Source organism: Terrapene carolina, unplaced genomic scaffold (genome assembly GCF_002925995.2).
Source record: "Terrapene carolina triunguis isolate 2854851 unplaced genomic scaffold, T_m_triunguis-2.0 Scaffold42, whole genome shotgun sequence".
Lineage (NCBI taxonomy): Eukaryota > Metazoa > Chordata > Testudines > Emydidae > Terrapene > Terrapene triunguis.
In genome coordinates this window covers 62108156-62129302 of record NW_020664393.1, presented here as the reverse complement: position 1 = coordinate 62129302, position 21147 = coordinate 62108156, and the positions used below count along the sequence as shown (strand labels likewise).

Genomic DNA, 21147 nt, shown 5'->3' with positions numbered 1-21147 from the left:
GTGTGTGTGTGTGTGTGTGTGTGTGTGTGTGTGTGTGTGTGTGTGTGTGTTTATAATATATCTATAAAAATTCTCTCAGCAAAATAACTGACCAAGTGATAAAATAATAATACCTAGAATTGGTTAATAACATAGTAAAAGCATCCTAATTGGTTGTTAATTAAATCACAGTGTTTTAATATCATGTGCTGCAAATAGCTGCAGGAGACACATTAAAGAGCCACTTACTTAGTCTGAGTATGACTGAACTAGGCAGTATTTGATACTCACTTTGTACCTTGTGTAGCCATTTACCACTGGAAAATCACACCACTGGCAATTAAAGAGCCATTTCTTTTATCAGAATCGAGGGGAAACTTTTATATTAACTATGAAATTAAAATCTTAAAAATCTAGAGTTTGGTGCCTTTTCTTTAAGAATAAAAAGTTCTTTAACAAATTGGTGTTAACAAACAAAGAGGATTAGCTGGTCTGAAGTAACTACTATAGTCTACATCTATTAATCTGTTTTGGAATCAAGTGGAAAACATAAGTAGATGTCATTTCCCCCTCCATTATTCATAAACAGTAGCAAACATACAGCCTCCTAAAAATTGGTGATTTTTATTTTACATTCTCATTAGCTTCTCAAAGAGATCAAGTGTCCTCTCCAGATCCCCACATAACAACCAGCCAACTTAATGAGTGGCAATGGAAGGCTGTACTGTCAGCTGCTCTATATTGGCATACCTTCATTGAAGCTAATGGACCTATGCCAATTTACAGCAACTGACAATTTGGCCCAGAGTCTCTTCTGGTTTTGGAAGCAATCCAGGGTGATTAGAATAAGGAGTCAGATGCTCAGATACAATAGAGATGGGCACACTAGTTATTTTTATTATTAAACAGAGATTGAGAATTTCCAGGCTTCTAGATAGAAGATGCACTTAAAATTCCAGTTATTCCTCACAGTGCCAAAAGTGTAGAGAGACTGTTGCCTTTGATCACTGCAATATGTAGATTGATATACACTAGCTGAGGATCAGGACCTTTAACTTTTGTCATCTAACAAAATATAGCAAACCTCTAATCACATTTTTAACTAAATGTAAAAAGGAGCTGCTGAGTACCTATGTGGAATACCTGAAAACGCAAAAAGATACTGTCTGCTGTGTCCCTGGTTGCTTTTCAGAAGCAAGAATTCTGAAAATTAATGTCTCCAGAAATGGAATTGCAGCAACCCTCACTCAAGAGTATTATGAGAAGTATCACCTTTCAGGAGATTGTGATTCACAAACTTCCCATTGATGCTGTGGGGTAAGCTATGACCGGTTTATCTTTAAACTTTTCAGATGATTGGCTATAGGCATCCAGCGCAACAACCATGGCTATCGGAGGAGGCCTTCCAGATAATTAAATTGAAGGCCGCAGCCCGCCAGGGTGGTGATAAGCACGCTCCTAATCAGCTGAAGTGAAAATTTAACACCCTGACACTCCGCAATTGCAAGGCATATTATAACCAAGTTGCGGATGATGTCAAATTTGGCTTGAAGCTAGCATTTCATGCCATTCGCAATCTCAGCGGTCAAGAGGTAGTCACTACAAACTGCATCCTGAATGACAGCCAAGGCCATCCATGTAAATCGGATGATTACCTTCTCTCATGGGTATTCTATTTCACATTTGGGGACAATGTATACCTTCAAGTCAGCGGCACTGCTATGGGTACCCGCATGGCCCCACAGTATGCCAACGTTTTTATGGCTGACTTAGAACAATGCTTCCTCAGCTCTCGTCCCCCAACCCCCTATTCTACTTGCGCTACATTGATGACATCTTCATCATCTGGACCCATGGAAAAGAAGCCCTTGAGGAATTCTACCATGATTTCAACAATTTCCATCCTACCACCAACCTCAGCCTGGAACAGTCCACACAAGAGATCCATTTCCTGGACACTACACTGCTAATAAGCGATGGTCACATAAACACCACCCTATACCGGAAACCAGCTGACCGCTATATTTACCTGCATGCCTCCAGCTTTCATCCAGACCACATCACACGATCCATTGTCTACAGCCAAGCTCTCATATACAACCGCATTTGCTCCAATCCCTCAGACAGAAACAAACACCTACAAGATCTCTATCAAGCATTCTTAAAACCACAATACCCATTTGCTGAAGTGAAGAAACAGATTGACAGAGCCAGAAGAATACCCAGAAGTCACCTACTACAGGACAGGCCCAACAAAGAAAGTAACAGAACGCCACTAGCTGTCACCTTCAGCCCCCAACTAAAACCTCTCCAATGCATCATCAAGGATCTACAACCTATCCTGAGACAGACAGCCCCCCAACCTGAAGCAAATACTCACCAGCAACCACACATCCCACAACAAAAACACTAACCCAGGAACCTATCTTTGCAACAGGCTTTGTTGCAAACTCTGTCCACATATCTATTCAAGGAACACCATCGTAGGACCTAATCACATCAGCCACACCATCAGAGGCTCGTTCACCTGCACATCTACCAATGTGATATATGCCATCATGCGCCTGCCATGTACATTGGCCAAACCAGACAGTCTCTACGCAAAAGAATAAATGGACGCAAATCAGACGTCAAGAATTATAACATTCAAAAACCAGTTGGAGAACACTTCAACCTCCCTGAACACTCAATTACAGGCCTAAAAGTGGCAATTCTTCAACAAAAAAACTTCAGAAACAGACTCCAATGAGAAACTGCAGAACTGGAACTAATTTGCAAACTGGACACCATTAAATTAGGCTTGAATAAAGACTGGGAGTGGATGGGTCATTACACAAACTAAAAACTATTTTCCCATGCTAATTTTCCCCCTACTGTTACTCACACCTTCTTGTCAACTATTTGAAATGGGCCATCCTGATTATCACTACAAATGTTTTTTCTCCTGCTGATATCCCACCTTAATTGATTAGTCTCGTTAGACAAATTGCAGTCTCTGCCTAGATGTCTAGAAGGCTGTGGAGCATCTATACAGAAGTAGGGTTTAGCTCATGCCACAGAAGTGTTGCTTTTTAATATATCTGTTTTCCAGAAAATGGTTTCCACTATTCATTCTGAACATCTCTGAAAAATCTATTGTTGAGTGCTGTAACCTACTGATGACTTCAAAATTCTGGCTATGATATTCCAAGACCTTTTTTGAGGCTGGCATAGAATGACTAATTAGAATTATTGTTTGTTTTCTCTTGTGCAGTAAATTCTTGGACTCTGACTCCTTTAGCCTAACCAGATTCTCTGTTCCTATCATGGGGTTTTGTTCGGGTGTGCAGACGTGCAGGCAGAACCATAACACTCTAGCAATGGTGTAGGAATTGGCCCCACTCCCTTATGAAGCCCCACTCATGTGTGTCCCCCAGACTTACTGCTCCCAGAAAGGGTTTTTCCCTGCTCTACATCAACTTCTCTTCAGAAGAGATTCTAAAAGGGCAGACAAGCCACTGAAGGAAAAACTACCAAGGCAGAAAGAATCTAACCAATTCTGCTCTGCATGGTGGGGGATGGGTGGCTTTTATCAATAAAGGTTCCTTCCTTTTCTCCATATCGATCTGTTTGTTTTCAAGAGCTCTAATTAGGAGGCCTTTGATCCTATCATGGAGCAAGGTGAATGGGCAGTTGCTTCTTGTCTCTAGTTAGATCCACCGTGGCTCTCTTTTTCAGACCATTGCTGAGCTGCCAGAGTTCCTGCTCCAGGGACTGTCATCTAGCCACTTGCCTCTTCCTGGTATAAGTCAGACTTCATTTTTAATGCCTCAGAAATTCTTTTAGTTGCAAGGTAGTGTTGAATCTGAAGTGCTTTAGTGGTTCTATCCGTTGAGCCGGTGTATAGCTTTCTTTTTCCTCCTTCCATCTTCAATAAGAACTGATTAAATACCCTGTTGAATTCTAAAGATGTGAGGCTTCTTTCTACCTACTGTGCTCTGCTGAGTCCCTAAACTTGCTTTGACTCAAGTGTAAATGATCACCCTCCACACACTCTCCATTGCCTCAGAACAATAAACTGCTTCCATTAGGTCACTGTGGGCTAGAAAACACAAAATATGGCAATCTTTTCAGAGAGTTCCCCAACTTGGGCAGCTCTGCTAGCTTTCCTGCCACTCATCTCTAACCAAACAGGAACTATTTTAAAAAAGTAAAACCATTTTCCCTTCAAAGTTTGAAAACAAAATTCACCTCCAGGCAGAGATCAAGCATGAAAATTTTCACTGAGTGAAAACCTGTGATTAGATTGGAAACAGTTACTTTACAGCTGTAATTACAGTAGGATCTACAAGTGCAGCTCTGGGATTTCGAGAGCCAAGTTTTATCCCAGTAACTTATTTGCCTGATTACCTCTGCCTCTAAATTTGCACAGCAGAGGGAATAGTAAACCTGGATGCTTAGAGAAGAGACCTCTATTTTCTACTTCCATGTTAGAAATATTGTGGTTATGGGTGAACTGGCATTTCAATTCCAAGCTTTTGTTTAGTGGCTTTTTAAAGTTGATTTTGCGTCTCTGCTGGGAAAAGCATGAGCCTTCAAAAGTAACTTCGTAAACAAACAAACTGAAGCTGTTCTTGAGTTTGACTATGGAATGAATAGTGGATTTTTAGCCATAAAAAAAGATATTGATACACTAGAAATAACCCTTGTGTTTGGTTACTTTGTTTTTTCCCTAATATTTACATATGATTTTGAAAGCTTTGGTAATCTTCTGAAAGTATGAGAGCCCGATCTCAGAAATCTTCTAGTATGCAAAGGATTTTGGCAAAAGCAGTTCCAGTTTATGTAAATATTTTGTTTTAAATGAATATAGGTATTATGACAAGCAGCTAAATTTTACAAGGTATGTGTCTCACGCATTCCCATAATTTAGTTGAATTCTTAACATAGTGCACATGCCTCAATTGCATGAAAACCACCTACACCAGTCTTGGCAGCAATTCATCAACTTAATCCCAACTAATTTGTTGAGGCAGTTCAATAATTGAATATTTGCATGAATAAAAATTCAAATTAAATATTTTAAAAATTCAGCTCTGCCACACCTTTAAAATTGTTGTTCTAAGTCTGTTTTAACAATGTTCCAAATTTCACTTTTTAAAGAATGAGTATGGTCTTTCTTTGATATAACCCAATTTGTTTTCTTTTTAAGCTACGGAAGTGTCATCTGCAAAGTTGAAGGAAAGGAAAAGCATAGTGATTCTGGGTGTGATCCTGAGTGTTTTATGTGACAGACGGATGCTGAGTTTCTAACTCCATCATTCTAGATTGTTGAACCTGAACTGGAACTGCTACCTTACTAGGTAAGAGATTGCCAAGTGTGTGTGATTTATATGCCTTCCCCCTTTGTAGTGTTTAAATGAAAGTAAATTTATATTCTGAAATGTAGCATATTGTAGACTTGTAGAGTGTGTATTTTTGTTAAATGTGCTTGGCTTTATTAGGGGTGCCTGCACTGCTGAAATTATTGGTACAGTGTCCCCACGAGAGAGACAGCAGCTACAACTCTGCATGGAACAACTTTGAAACAGCTGGCCATCAAAGTGTACTATGGAACTTTTAGCGTCCGGCAGGCTAGAGCACTGTAGATCTACACCCCAGCTTGAGATGCGCTAAGTTGCCTTATAGATGATCTCTTGGTCTCCCTCCAAGAAAAGACTTTTGAGGCATCATGAATTAGAAGGGAGCCTGGTCTGAAAGACGCTACATACACCATGGTACTCTGTCCTTGACAATGACTTCTCCCATCACACTTCTCTGTGGGGGAAAGCTTTGGTCTTTGGCTATTGCTATCCACCTCCTGAGGGGAACAGAAACTGAAAAGGAAAATATAATCTTCCTTTTAGCACTATTAACGATGGACAAGTTCTTGATAAGAAATGTTCTGGGGCAGCGTGCCACAGAATTGTTCTCATCAGCTCTGACTGAGACAAGCTGCTCTTCACCAGCTCTTCTTCTTAGCTTGTTTGAAAACTTTTGGCAGATGTTGGTGTTTTGAAGCGCACTGTCCCTCAGATAGTAATTCTTTGTCAAATCCTTAAGGGAGGGACAGTTTTTTGTTTGTTTTCATAGTGTTTATGTTTGTGGGACAAGGCTCATTAGAGGAAGTCAGTTTGGGTTAGTGGTTCCTAGCAGAAAGAAAAAGAGCCCACAGATGTATGGAAATGAGTCTTTAGGATAGCTCTTCCCTATTCTGGCAACAGGACAGCTGTTGTGCATTATCCAGCATGGTATGCTATGAGCAAGTGACCCCCCAAAAGAAACAACACTGATTTTTTCCTTGATATGAGCAGAAACAAATCAGTTCATCACATCAGAAGGCTGTGTCATTGGGGATGTCAACAAAACAGATTTGGTTCAGCCACACTCAGATAAACCCAGGAAACTCAATGCTAATATTATAGATGTGCTGTGAAAGGAACAGAATAGAATAGAACCACTAGCAGATTTATGGATTCACTTTTTTAAGGCCAGAAGGACTAAAATGATTATCTAGTCTGACCTTCTTCATAACATAGGCAATAGAATTTCACTCAGTAAGTCCTGCCGTAGAGGGAAGTATTCTTCTCTACCATGTAAAATGACGCCATCAGGTCCATAAGTAAATACACACTGAGGTTGTTAGTAATCAACATAGATGCTTTGGCATTTGGGTCTCACTTATTTTTCTTTCTTGGTCTGCGTTACGGGGGTCCCTCATGAAAGAATCCTATAGGATTTAACAGAAAATTATTACTGACAGATTTCGACAGGATTTTTTTAAGTATAAAAAGACATACAAGTATAGAAAGGATATTTCTCTCAATTAAATTCTAGGGCTCATGCTTCTTTGAGAGGGAATGGGGGCTGGGCAACAGTGCTGCCCATGTGCTGCTGCCACTTTCACAGGCAGGAGCCGAGGGGCTCCACAGCCAGAAGCCATTGCTCTCCACTGAATGGGAGAGAGGAACTTGAGTGAGCCAATGAGTGAATGGCTGTTGGTGTAGAGGGGTGTGTGTGGGTAGGATGGAGAAGAGGGGATTAATTAAGGCACAGGACAGAGATCTTTGGGGGGAAAGTGATGCAAAGGGGAGAAGGAAGAGGACTAAGGCGGAAGTACTGTTGAAAGAGGAAAGGATATAGGCAGGTGAAGGAAGAACAAAAGAGAAGAGGGTCTATCACAATACCTATACCAATAAAGGAGAACTAACAACTTAAAATGCCTTGTTCAAAAATTTTAAGTAACACTTAATTTTCAAATGCCTGGACGGCAAATGTAATTTTTCTTATGTGCATGGTAAACACTGGCATTTTTATCTGTTTGAATAATCAAAGTGGTGCTTTCCGTGCCTTCTTGGTTGCAAAGATTTGAACTGCTTTCTGAAGGTCCACAGTCTGGGCCAGCTCATGCTCTATTGAGATGGCTGCAAGGCCAACCACAATGACTCAGGAGAGGCTGGAGCATAGATGTGTTTTATTAACTTCAGCTGGGAGAGGTTGCGTTCTCCACTGGCAACTGTTACAGGAAGTGTTAAAAGTATGCGCAGAGCAACAAAAGCATTTGGAAAGAGGGTGGTCATCTTATTTGTGCACATATATTCCAGAATAGTCTTTGGAGTTGATCCTGCTGAAATGTATCTTGAAAGGGCTTTCAGTTCATCACCTAAATCACTCACATCAATATCACGCATGTCATCATGTGTCAACACTGTCTCCAGTACCCTGCATTCCTGATGTAGGCCTTCTTCAGGTATAGTGAGGAGTTTTGGAATATCATACAACATCCCAAATATACTGTTCGGTTCCTTGAGCTGCATGAAACGTTCTTCAACTGACTGTATTGCACAATCTAGCACCTGGTTAAAGAATTCAACTTTTGAATTGTTGTTTGGGGTCTCTTATGGGATTATCCCATGCCTCGTAATGAAAATGTCGTCTTCGGTGACTCTTGTATTCTTGAATGAGTGGGAAAATAGCTTCAGTGTGAAGTTCCTCTGCCAACTTCTGTGCACTCTTCAGAACGTTATGAAATCCCTCATCTGACCGGTAAGACTGTAGGTATGACTTTGCTTTGTCCAGTTGTTCCATTGCTCCAGATATATCAAGGTCAACACCTTGGAGTCTCTTGCTTACAACATTTACTTCAAACAGTATGTCATGCTACAACACTAAGCCACACAGAAATTTGAAGTTATGTATGTTTCTGGTGATTCCATTTCCCTCTGCCACTGTTCTCCCATGAACAGTTCCTGTCATAGCATTATCTTCCATAATGGCAACTATGGTATCATCTAACTTCCCAATTTGGTGTTGGATAGGCTTTATCGCCTCCACTCAACTGTCCCATTGTGTGGCCGTCAGTGGTTTCAGTGTCAGAGAGGATGTTCCCAGACGTTGCTTCAAAATTCGCCGTTGATGAGTTGATGCAGAGAAAAATACATAGATGCTTTGAATTATATTAAAAAATTCAGCAGCCTCACTAGAAGCTGATGCTGTATCACTGACCATCAAGTTAAATGAATGAGAACTGTATGGGACAAAAAAAGCTCAAGGGTTTGACTCTTGGATCTGTCTGCACTCCTCTGTTCTTTCCTCTCATGTTGGCTCCACTATAGTAGCCCTGACCTCTCATGTCAGCTATCACAATTCCGGTATCTTCCAGCTTTTTAAGAAGCACATTTGTCATACCAGCTCCTGTAGTATCATCAATATGAATACATTCTAGAAAATGCTCTCCGACAGTCACCATTGCTGGGACATTTTCACTAGGTTCTGTTGTTGTTACAAAACGCACCATTAAAGCCATTTGTTCCGTATGGCTGATGTCAGGTGTGCAGTCCAGAATAACTAACAGAGTAATATCTTGCTGACTTCAGATGTGCCACAATCTTCTGTTTGACTTTTGTTGCCAGTAACTGTATGATCTCATTTTGAATTGTTTTTCCAAGGTAGTGGTGTGTGTACATTTCTTGGGTGGTGACTCTTCTTAGATGCTCCTGGAGTACAGCATCAAACTCAGCCATCAGCTCCACAATTTCAAGGAAGTTTCCATTGTTTGGCACATACAGCTGATCTGAAGTGCCACACAGTGCTAGGTTTTGGGTAGCAAGCATTGCCATTGTGAGAATGAGCCTTTTCAGAACATTTTTGCCAGTAAAGAGACTCTGATGCAATCTTCTCTTGATGCTGATCATCTATGGTGGCCTTTAACCTTAGTCTCATCTCAAGCTCTTTCCACCTATGGCATGCTCTCTGGTGATTTGCTGCCTTCTCATGGCATGCCAGATTTCTAGCCAGATTTTTCCAGTCCTTTGTTCCTGTAGAACCCAGTGTGGCTGGAACATTAGACTGGAAGAGTTTGCAACAGAAACAGTATGCAGCATTCTGGGTTTTGAGTACATAAGCCATGGCCTCTCCACTTTGTCACCGTTGAGGATTTCACGCCAGTAATGTGTTGGATGGAAACTCCTATTTTCATAGTCTTTGGGGAGCATGACGTTTTTCACTTGCTGAGGCCCATTCAGTACAAGGAAGTCCCTCAGGCTACTGCTCAAGTGGGTCCACAGCCCTGGATCATCTAGACTTAAGGAACTAAACTCAACAGCAGCTGTTTCTTGCGCCTCCACCACGCTCTTCTCTGATCTACACTTTTCTTCTGGAATGTGCATGGTTACATCCATTTGAGATGGAGATATGGATGCTGCAGTAGGTGTCAGGTCACCTGCACTCTAACTGGAAGATCAGGCATCTCCTCACCACTCACATCCTCACTGGGGCCGGAAAGCTCACCGTGAACATTTGTGTCTATGTATCTCAGGAGAGCTCCTTCCTGCTTAGATAGAAAAGCTTCCTTTGCTTGCTTCCTTTTTCTGAATTCTGCCCCAGAGGGGCATTCTCTTCTTTCCAAGGTCGTCTCTAACTTTTTTGCTGCCCCAAGCAAAAAAACAAAACAAAAAAAACCCCCCCCCCCCCCCCCGAGCACTGCTCCGCTGAACCAAAAACAACAATAAAAAAACCCCGAGCGCCGCCCCGCCACCGCAAGATTGGCTGCCCCTTAAAAGGTGTTGCCCCAACCATGTGCTTGGTCGGCTGGTGCCTGGAGCCGGCCCTGCTTCTTTCACTCATGACTGCTGTTCTGTGCCAGCTATAGTGGCTCTCAACACTCAATTGAAGGGGACAAATAAGCAGGCTGGCAGCAGGGCCTGAGTGAGGGAAGATATCAGCGTCTTAATGGCCTAACTGGCTCCTATTAGTTCAGTTGACTGCCTGTTCTCCTCAAGTGGGTTCAGGGAAGCAGCAGGAAACAGGAAGCTCCCTAAGAAGCTGGTCTTAATTAATCAAGGCTCCTGGGGGTGCTAGAGAGGTACATAAGAGACTCCTCCTCCTCTCTCTCCCTGCAGCTCCTGCTGCTTTCTGTTATTCCCTCACCTTTTCTCCTGCCTGTCTGTTACGTCTCTTGTGCCCTCCTTCCTCCAGCACATCACTCCACCATGTCTGTGCATCTAGAGCAGAGAGAATACATATGCACCAGCAGCAGAGCAGACACAGTTTTCTATACTCTGGGTCCTAGTGGCGCCACCTCCCCCCCGCCCCCCCAGTCTGGCACCTGAGGCGGCCACCTCAGTTCACCTCATAGTAAGGCCAGCCCGGTAGAGATCAATATGTTAACAAGTGAACTGTGGTACTCTTGTTACACACAAATATTATGGTGTTAGGCACATTCACAATGCATGAATGTCTCTTGACCAATGGTTGAAATAGACCCCAAACTTTCACTAATCCTTTTCAAGTGGAAGGACCAAAATACATAACTGATTATAACTATTTTTCTTTTTTTAAAAAAAGGTTGGTTAAGAAATAAACCCAGAAACATCTTGTAGAGCAATCTAGGTATCCAGATTCAATGACAAAATGATTCTACTGCACATGCTTACTTGGGCACTTTTATTTTATTGATCATAAGTATTTATGTTGTTTCTGTTACCATAGTATCTCAGTGCCATGCACAGAAACAAGATTGGCATAGGAATGGTCATATAGGATTCGGCAATCTTTTCAAAGCCTTCCCCCACTTCTGCCAGTTTTTGCTTACTGTGGATTTTGTGGTTGTTGATGCTGTTGTATTTAATATTTGTATTGTCATAACACCTAGAGGCCCCAATCTTGTGTAACCCTTCTTCCCGGTGGAGCAGCAACGGCCGGGTTCAATATGTCCCACTTAACAATACAGCACAACCGGCTCAAGCCCCCATCCAGTAATTTAAACATCACCCTTGAGCGCCTCTAAGAGGTAATATTTCCCCAATCGCAAGCGCAGAGTCTCTGTATAGCACAGAGAACTTTTAATAAAGAAGGAGAAAGGAACCCGGCATTAATTTGGGAAAACACCACAACCATGATTTGAACACATCTGACCATGAGCAAAACACCCGCCCCAGAGTACATTGGGCAGTGTCCTTTGCCTCAGTTTCTCATTTTGCAGTGTGAAAGTCTGACAAACAAATGTTCCTTGAACATGCCGCACCCCACTCATGGCTGCTGTCCTTGGTCAGCGAAGACCCGTTTCAGTGTTGTGCTCACATGAGGTTTATCTCTCACCCTGGGAGGGGATGGGTGGCAAGGGGAAACATCGAGCAATGTTGCTGCTGCCGCCGTTGCAACTGGCTTACAGTTGCTGTCATTCACTCTGTGTTGGTGCCTGTTGCCGCCGCTGCACCACCATTCACTGCAGTCATTTGTTGTGCCACCGTTTGCTCCTCCTCCACCATCTGCTCTGCCGCCGATGGCATTGCACCATCGCTTTCTGCTGCCACCTGCCTCTCTACTGCAACCTCTGCCAGTCGGTCTCTTGAGGTGTCACCCAGCTCTCAGTGATTTCAGCAGCAAGTGAGGGAACCTCACTGCTAGTGCAGGCTATGCAGTCTCTTCCACAGAAATGCTGTCCCACTTCTTGTACCTTCTTGGATGGGAGCCCCATTATGTTAGACACTGAGCCCAGATAAAGTGAAAAACTAGTCCCTTTTTTCAAAGAGCTTACAGTAAAGTATCGGACAAAAAATGTTTAGATACCTTGTACACTGCTTACAATAGCGAGATCAAGATTAGTGTCATCATTACATTGTAAGCTTTCTGGGGCAGGGACTATTCTTATTGTTCTGTCTGTACAGTGCCTAGCATGTTGGGTCCTGGTCCATGACTGGAACTCTTGGGTGCTATTTCAATACAAATACCTAATAAACAGCTTTCTGATCACGCCCGCTGTCTAGTCATTGTCAAATGTTCTATCGGCATTGTGACATAAGTGAGTCTTATAGAATCATAGAATGTCAGGATTGGAAGGGACCTCAGGAGGTCATCTAGTCCAACCCCCTGCTCAAAGCAGGACCAATCCCCAGACAGATTTTTGCCCCAGATCCCTAAATGGCCCCCTCAATGATTGAGCTCACAACCCTGGGTTTAGCAGGCCAATGCTCAAACCACTGAGCTATCCCTCCCCCCCCCTTACTCTCCTTAAGGAGAATAATGTAATTGTAATTCTTTGTCATGTGTTACTTGCAGGAAGGATGTTGCAAAAAGGTATAGGTTTTTTTTTTTTTTTTTTTTAAGAAAATGGGAAAGCTCAGACTTATGCTTAATTTAATCTTCTGTGCTAGATTGTTCTACAGTCAAGTGCCTAGATTGGAGAATACCTTTGAGAGTATCATCCTGGCTGCATTCTCAAGACTGGAGCTGTCTCAGTGGGCATGAATGGAGAGGTGTTCTCTGATGCAGCTTGTGCCCAGCCTATTGATGATCTAAAATATTATGGGTAGGGTTTTCAAAGGCACCTTCATGACTTGGGGGCACAAGTTCCATTGACTTTCCATGCCCTAAGACCAGGGCTTTGAACTGTCACCAGAAGCAAAATGAGAGGCCGTAAAGAGTAAGCACAGTGAATTTTTTTTTTTAAGCACTCATTTTAATTTATTTTTAAAACACACACCTTTGTGTGGTGTCCATCTCCATTAACAAAACTTGCTGACTTCTTCCTCAAATACTTTCCAACTGGAGCAAAGAAACAATTTTTAAACAGCTCTTGAATTAATTGATGTGAAGAATTTGGTAGTAGATTTGCTCATGTGCACCAAATGTTTGTGGTAGGTGGATGTGTAAAATAGGCTGTTGGCCTGGTGTGAACTCTGCTGTGCCTACACAAATCAGGAAAAATCCATTTTTAAAAACAGAATGGCTTCACTCTTTGAAGTGTTTAAGCATGCAAATTTAGCTATGCACATGCTTATGTATTTGCAAAATTGGGGCCTAAATGAAGAGGTCATTATCTAGTCCACAAGTCAGATCCAAGACTGCACTGTGCTTTTGTATGTACTGATGCAAATTCTCCACTGCCTTCTGTTTGTGCCTAGTGTAGTCATTTATAGTTGTGCAAAGTGGACATAAAGTGCTACCAAAACCAAATAGTAGTGTTTCATACCTACTTGAAACACTATTATTTTGCAGGTGTAAATGACTACATGAGGCAAATCAGACCCATTCAGAAGCTAAGCTAATTCTAATGAACTAGCTCTTTGACTAAGATGAACTCAATGTTTACAGGCAATCTGAAAATACTTTACTCTACATGTAGTATAATAAGTTCTGGAAACACTAGGGCCAAAATCTTCAAATATTGCTGCCTAAAATTAGGCATCTAAATAGCTGGCATGATTTTTAGAAGTGTTGAGCACCCACAACTTGAATTAGCTAGAATTGTGAGTTTTCAGCACTTACTTACAGATGCCTTGGTATGCATCTAGGTTTCTAAATTTGAGGTATCCATGTATGAAAATATTATACAGTCCTCGGTTGAGCACTCTGCTTCCATTGTACTAATGTTCCACTGATTCAGACTTGACTGTTTCCATGATTGGATTTTTAGCCGTATGCTCATGTAAGTAATCCTAGCAAGCACTCCCTTTCCAGCCTCTCACTAGGGCTGCTGTGAGGGAATCCAAGCCTTTGCTGCTCTGGATTCCTGGCTGTTTTTAAGCCCATAAACCTGAACCAGAGTCTAGCCACTGCCGCAGTCCCAGGGTTTATAGGCACGCTCTCAGAATACAGATCTTCTATATGATACCCTCTTTGGAGAGCTGGAGCCTGCGTTCCAGCTGCCTACTCCCTCTGGATGCAGCAGGGAGTAGATTCATCCCTGCTTAAACACCTGCTGTCCCAGATTCCACCCAAAAGGTGTGAAGCTTCTTGTTTACAGTTTAACTTTGGCTACGTCCTCACTACGGGGGGGTCGATTTAAGATACGCAAATTCGACGTATCGGAGCCGACTTACCCCGCTGTGAAGACGGCGTCAAATAAACCTCTGGTGCTCCCCCGTCGACGGCGCTTATTCCTACCTCCGCTGGTGGAGTACAAGCATCGATTCGGGGATCGATTGTCGCGTCCCGACGAGAGATCGATTTCTACCCGCTGATTCAGGCGGGTAGTGTAGACGTAGCCTTTCTCAGGAGCACACAGTGGTAGAGAAGCAGTTCTCTTATAGAAAGACTCTGTGTCTGTATCTCTCTAACACATTTATGCTCTTTTACTTAATCATTTAATGCGCAGGAGAGTGCAGATGATAGAAAACAATAAACACTGCACTTGTGTCCTGGCGTTCCTCATCACTTCAGGACATTTTTTGGCCTGCAGCAGGCCGTCCAGAGCTCTTCTGCTTCCGTGCCAGTGCATGGGTCATGGCTGCCATTTGCTGGATTGCTTTTCCATTGTGGACTGGAGAAAAATGGCCCCTATGCAGACCAGTTTCTGCTCTTTTAAAACCTTTTCCCCCTCTCCCTCCCCGATTCAGCTGACACCCTTGACCAACTTTCCCACATGACAAACACTGTCAAATGACTTTGTTGCCAAGATGACCTACCCCTGGCTATGCCTGTCCTTCTGGGCAGGAATCAGTCTATCTAGACTGAATAGATTTCCAGCAATTAGGTACTTAGTCAACTAGCCTCTATTGTTCAGCCCTGTATCTCTGTGTATTGGAGCTTCAGTCCACCTTGGAGGCAAACAGGCAGTAGAGAAGGTGAAAAGCTGCACATTCAAAATTAAGTTTGCAGCCTCATGCAGATATATAGTTCATAATTTATAAATCGTACAGACAGATTCCCAAATTACAACGTGATATGACATTTCTGTTTTTTGCATCTTGCTAATGATTGCTTTGTGACTGGACATTTCTGCTATGTATTTACAATTGTGTTGACTGAACTAATAACCTGGTAGTGCCAGGTTACTAATAAGCTTGAAACCTGTTAATTAAATTGGAATAATGCTTAAATCTTCAGCATTCATAAATGAAATTGATTATCCAAAATACTGTTCTTCAGCCTATTCATTTTTAGGAAAATATATGCACTGTGTTCAGATGATGATTTTTGCTATAGTTGAGTAAATAATGCCACTTAGTGGATAACTGCTATCACTGCAGCCACGTATGAAGAATTAAATACACCTCCGATATAACGCTGTCCTCGGGAGCCAAAAAATCTTACCGCGTTATAGGTGAAACCGTGTTATATCGAACTTGTTTTGATCCACCGGAGTGCGCAGCCCCCCCACCCCCACGGAGCACTGCTTTACCGCATTATATCCGAATTTGTGTTATATTGGGGTAGAGGTGTATTGCTCTTTATACTGTTGTTTTCTTTCATTTCTAGATAGAATATGCTAAAAGTGGCACTTTTTCAAATGATGTTACACAGGTCCAACATTCTGGTAAAAGGAGAAGATAGTATGAGTGGAGAAGAGGTTTGGCAAAAAGTAAAATTTTAAAAGTGCAGGATGGGGATGGAAATAGTTCTTTCAAATTCTAATGGAGTCCTCCTTTAGTTTGTTATGAAATCTAGAGAGGAGTCTAATAATTTTTTCTAAACACAGAATTGTGTGTTAAGATGCATCTGCCCTATTAAATCACTTCAGTGCATCAATGATTGCTTCCTGAAGTATGTTCCCTAGTACTTTCCACTGCCCAACTATACCAGTGTATCTGAGCAAGTTTATGGTACAAGATTTTGAATGTGTCAAAAATCATGATGAAAGTTATCTAATTATTAATAGATTAAGGCCAGTTTTTAGGGAAGTAGCAGGTGAGGAACAGTGTGGCTTTAGACCAGGCCACATCGATCGGATATTTATGCTCTGATGTTACGGGAGGAGAGAGAGGGAATATAAGGCTGTTTGTTGTTCTCATCTACTTTATGAAGGCATTTGATTCAGTTTGGAGGGAAGCATTATCGAAAGTAGCAAAATCATATGGCATTCCAGATAAGATAATTGTAGTTAAAAAAGCTGTGTGTGAAGACTCCTTCAGTGCTATAAGAACTGGTGGAAAATGAAGCAACTGGTTCAAGTCAAAGTTCTGTGTAAGACATTGGGGCAGGGAATAATCATTGTTTTTCATTGTGGTTTTTTAACTGGATGAAAATGGGAAAATGTTAGAGGAGTTGGAGGGTGTGACAACTCTAAACTAGAGTTGAGCTCTTTAGTTTATGCATTGTACAGCTGGTAGGCATGCTTGTTTGAATTAATGATATCTTTCACTACTCTGGAAAATCTGTGTACTTGACTTGTACTTACAATAAATGCCAAGAAGATTTAAGTGGTTGCATCTTGGAAAAGGGGCAGTAGACAGTGTTGAAATGCAGCAACGGTGAAGTCATAAACAAGTAAAATCTTGTGTACCTAGAAAGCTTGGTTAGTGCCAATGGCTCCATAAAGGTTATAAGGAGATGGGCCGCAGCTACAAGTGCTGCATAGACATTGATAAAATAGTGGCTGCTATAAACATTTTGGTTCCAAAGCATGCTAACAGTATTATGCTATAGTTTAGAAGCAGCTGCTTTAAATGAAACAGACGACATAAGGCTGGAAGTAGTAAAGATGAGATTATTTTGAAAGATGGCTGGTGTAAAATGGAATGATTTAAGATAAATTGTTAGGAGCAGAGTAGGATGTGAAATCAGGGGATGGGATTGGCAACAATCAAAAAATTAGGATGGTGAGGAGAAGACAAACATGATATGAAGCCAAAGAAAATAGTGCAAACGCAACCAGTGTGATGGCAGGACACTGTACGCAGGGACACAACCAGGGTGGGTTTATTGGAGGAACAAGCCAGGACAGGAATGAATAGTGATTCTGTACAGCTCCCCTTGTCTGCAGAGATGCTTTGGGATGAAGGAGAAGCTTTTGACCTTGTGCATCAAAGCCACTCGAAGTGCCTTCTATTGATACACACCCTGATATGACTTGTACTATTAGAGCATGGCTTCTGAATTTTAAAGCTAAAGTCTTTAAAAAATCTGGATGCATGGTTAGACTCAGAAATCCTTTTTTTAGGTGCTCAAATAAGTGGCTTGATCTTTCTCCAGTGCTGAGCACCCCAAAACTCCCATTGCCTAGCTTTAGGCACCCACTTTTAAAAAAATTGTAAACTAATGTTAAAAAACAAATAGAAGTTTGGGTAGCCTCAATGGAATATATCCCTTATACTATGAAAAAAATGCTCCCTAATAGAAGGGGGGGGGGGCAAATAATAAGGGGAAGTTACACTCCTTTTCTCTACTCTCTTGAATATATTCATGTGTGCTGGTAGTGTTTTTAGTGTTGTCTGGACCACTTTTCCCTTAATACATTTCCACTACTTCACATGAGCCTGGCTGTTTTGTTTTTTTCTAATTGCATTAGAGGGTTTTGGAACAGGGCCTGGGTTTCAACTGCAGAATTTTTGATGCATCAACAGGAAATAATTTAATTTGATTTTCAAAACCCAGGATGAGTTATTGATTACAGATTCTCTCCTTCTCCCCCCCTCCCCCCCAACTGATCAAGATTGCTGTGGAAGTTACTTTGGCAAAAAACATATACTTTGAAGAGACTAAAATTATATGGAGTTATATGTTTTCATCTTCAAGCCTTTTTGTATATCGTTCCTGTTTGACAGTGGTAATACTGTAATAGTATGGAATTTTGGGGATAATAAAAAATACTTGAAATATGTCTCTTCCTTGTAGTTGCCCTTGCAAGCAGCAGAGGGCACTATTTAATCAACATGTCTTACTCCAAAGCTTGTTTTATCCCTTTTTCACATGAAGCCATATTGAATGAGCAAATGTCTATAGACTGGTCTGTGAGTTTTAAATGTCTCCTTCACAGGAAATCCACTGAGTAGCATTGCAGGGTTGTCAAAACAACTGCACAATGTCCACTTTTGTGCATGTGTTTAACTTTTCTCACATCACTGAACAATATTCTGTTTTCTTTGTATAATGGAGCTTTCTGGTCATGGGCATCTTGTAATATGAAGGGAGTAAACTGAGAATCATAAATGGGTTTATATGATTAGTTACTATGCACTACTAATAATAGTGAATTGATCTAAAATAGTAGTGTATAACAAAGCTGAACTTGAACATAAGTTCTACTGTGTATCAATTTTATTGTCTTAATAAAAAATTACTGTGCAATTTTCATAGCTAAATTAACAGTAGTGTCTGATCGTGATTTGCCACAGTTAAGTCTGTCAACATATATTTTAAATTTCCTTTACCATTTTAACAAATTTAACTTCAAATTGCTAATTCTCATTGTGTGCTGTGACAAGGTGCTTTGTATTTGATCAGTTGCTGGATTTTTTTATTTCCAGACCATCTGTGGGCTTGTTTAGCTGCCTTCTCCACATTGCAGATTTTCTTTTATTATGACTTTTTGGAAAAATAAAAGATTGTAACTGCTCATGCTGGGTGTGTGGGGGGGGGGCGGGGGAGGGAAGCTATCCTGTGAAGCTGATATTTTACATTCTACTTAGTTAAAGAAGATTGATATCTTGTCTTTCCTATTTAGGAGTTTCTAGGATTTCTGCTATAATAGCAGTTGGATCTTTATTTTGCCCTTTAAGGAAGCTAATGTGACAATTAGCAAAAGGTGATATGCAAGGAGGGAAAAATGGCCCTGAGTGTTTTTTGTTTTTTGTTTTTGTTCTTTTACTTCTTCTGTTTTCAAAGTGTGTACATGGGGAAGTCTGCTTAGGCTGATATTAGACAGGACCTGAGCTTCAAGTGGAGAAGACTGAGCGGTAACAGCAAAAGCGTCAAGAAAATTAAACTTGAACAATTGAGGGTAGGGTTGAGGGGGAAGAGTTAAACTGTCAAACTTTATATCTTGTAGGTAGGATGGAGGGGGCTGTTCTTAACACCTGTTTAACTTGAATGCCTGGCTAACATTTTGGAAGAAGGAAGTCCTAAAGATTCAATATGTTGGTCCCTAAATTAAAGTAGGATATTTAACAATATGCACCTTTTGAGACATCCAGTAGGTATTCATAGAACATAGGATTGGAAGGCACCTCGAGAGGTCATCTAGTCCAGTTCCCTGCACTCATGGCAGGACTAAGTATTATCTAGACCATCCCTGACAGGTGTTTGTGTAAATATTCTTAAAAATCTCCAATGATGGATATTCCACAACCTCCCTAGGCAATTTATTCCAGTGCTTAACCACCCTGACAGGAAGTTTTTCCTAATGTCCAACCTAAACTGCCCTTGCTGCAATTTAAACCCATTGCTTCTTGTCCTATCCCCAGAGGTTAAGGGGAAGAATTTTTTCTCTCTCCTACTTGTAACAACCTTTTATGTACTTGAGACAACATGATAACAGCTTTCTTCTCCAGACTAAGCAAACCCAGTTTTTTCAGTCTTCCCTCCTAGGTTATGTTTAATAGACCATTAATCATTTTTGTTGCTTTTCTCTCGACTTTCTCCAATTTGTCCACATCTTTCCTGAAATGTGGTGCCCAGAACTGGACATAATACTCCAGTTGAGGCCTAATCAGTGCAGAGTTGAGCTGAAGGATTACTGCTCTTGTCTTGTAAAACTGTAGAATGCTGCTTCTGATATTTCTGAAGTAAAAAGCAGACGGTAAAACAAAACTTTCATGCCCTCTTTATAAATTGTCAATCAATAATGTCGGTACCAGCCATCAACCTAGCCTCCATATATTTGTTATTCATATCTTATTTTTTAAAAATCTAGCTGGCCTATGGTAATGCATGTTCTTACTGCTGCTTCCTTCATCTCTCCCCTCTTCCCAGTCCTTCTTAGTGCTAGTTATACTTGATTTAAATTAGGCTGTAAAGTCTTCAGAGTAAGTCTATCCTTTTACTTTGTTGGTACAGCATAATGGAGCCCCAATCACTTTTGTGGCTTCCTTACATTATTGTAATATACATAATAAATAATAGGAATCTATGTTCTGTCTCTCTCATCTCTCTCTCTCTCCTGCTCTCACTCAGAAATGGTGCCAGATCTTAAACTAACTAATTTGAAACTGCCAGGTGAATTAGAATCTTAATAGTAGCAGTCAAAATATGTATCATCTAAGTGCCCCCACTAACCTATTTGCAATGTTGTAGGATAATGCATTTTATTCACTGGAAGTGTCAATGGAATATGAAAGGGTAATATTACACAGAAGTCAATGACCATTTGTTACTTTGTGTAACAGAACTACCAAATATAGTCGCCCTCATGCATACTAAAATACTTAAACAAACAATGTATAGTCTTTATAAAGACTTAATATTTATCCTTAATCACGATGTCTTGCAATATTACTGCATACAGTGTGTCGTCAACCACTATTTCAGAATTTTGGTGATGTCACAGAATTTCTTGTACAAATAAATTGCTTGCTTAGCATTATAAGATAGCATTTGTTTTCTTTTGTCAGAGTGGAATACTTGCAAGGATTAGTTCAGATTTGTGCTCCATAGTTTACCTTATTCATAAATGCTACAAATAATAAAAAATAAAATAATATACATGTTCAAACTGGGGATAATACAAGCATTAGCTGCTTGGTGCTGACAATTGAAGTGCACATCACAGTTACCTCAGGATTGATATGGCAGGTTTGATTGAAATTAGATTTGTTATTTTGACACATACACAACAATGGTGATAAAATATTTATTCATTTCTGTAGAACTAGGGTAAGATTTCTCTCAAAGCTCTAGGGTATGAAAAGGTTCATCTTGTTTTTAAAGCATTTGTATTGAATTTGCTCTTCAGTATACTCCACAAAGCACCATCAAGAGCTTGAATAACAGATG

The 21147-nt window shown here is 40.9% G+C and overlaps 1 protein-coding gene across 1 annotated transcript in view; it reads left to right on the top strand.

Moving 5' to 3' along the window:
• Positions 1–21147, top strand: part of FAM49A (family with sequence similarity 49 member A) — a 68693-nt gene that overhangs the window by 7900 nt on the left and 39646 nt on the right. Inside the window, exon 2 of the mRNA XM_024198630.3 lies at positions 5171–5321. The gene's annotated coding sequence lies outside the window, so the exon portion shown is untranslated. The remainder of the gene's footprint in view (positions 1–5170; positions 5322–21147) is intronic.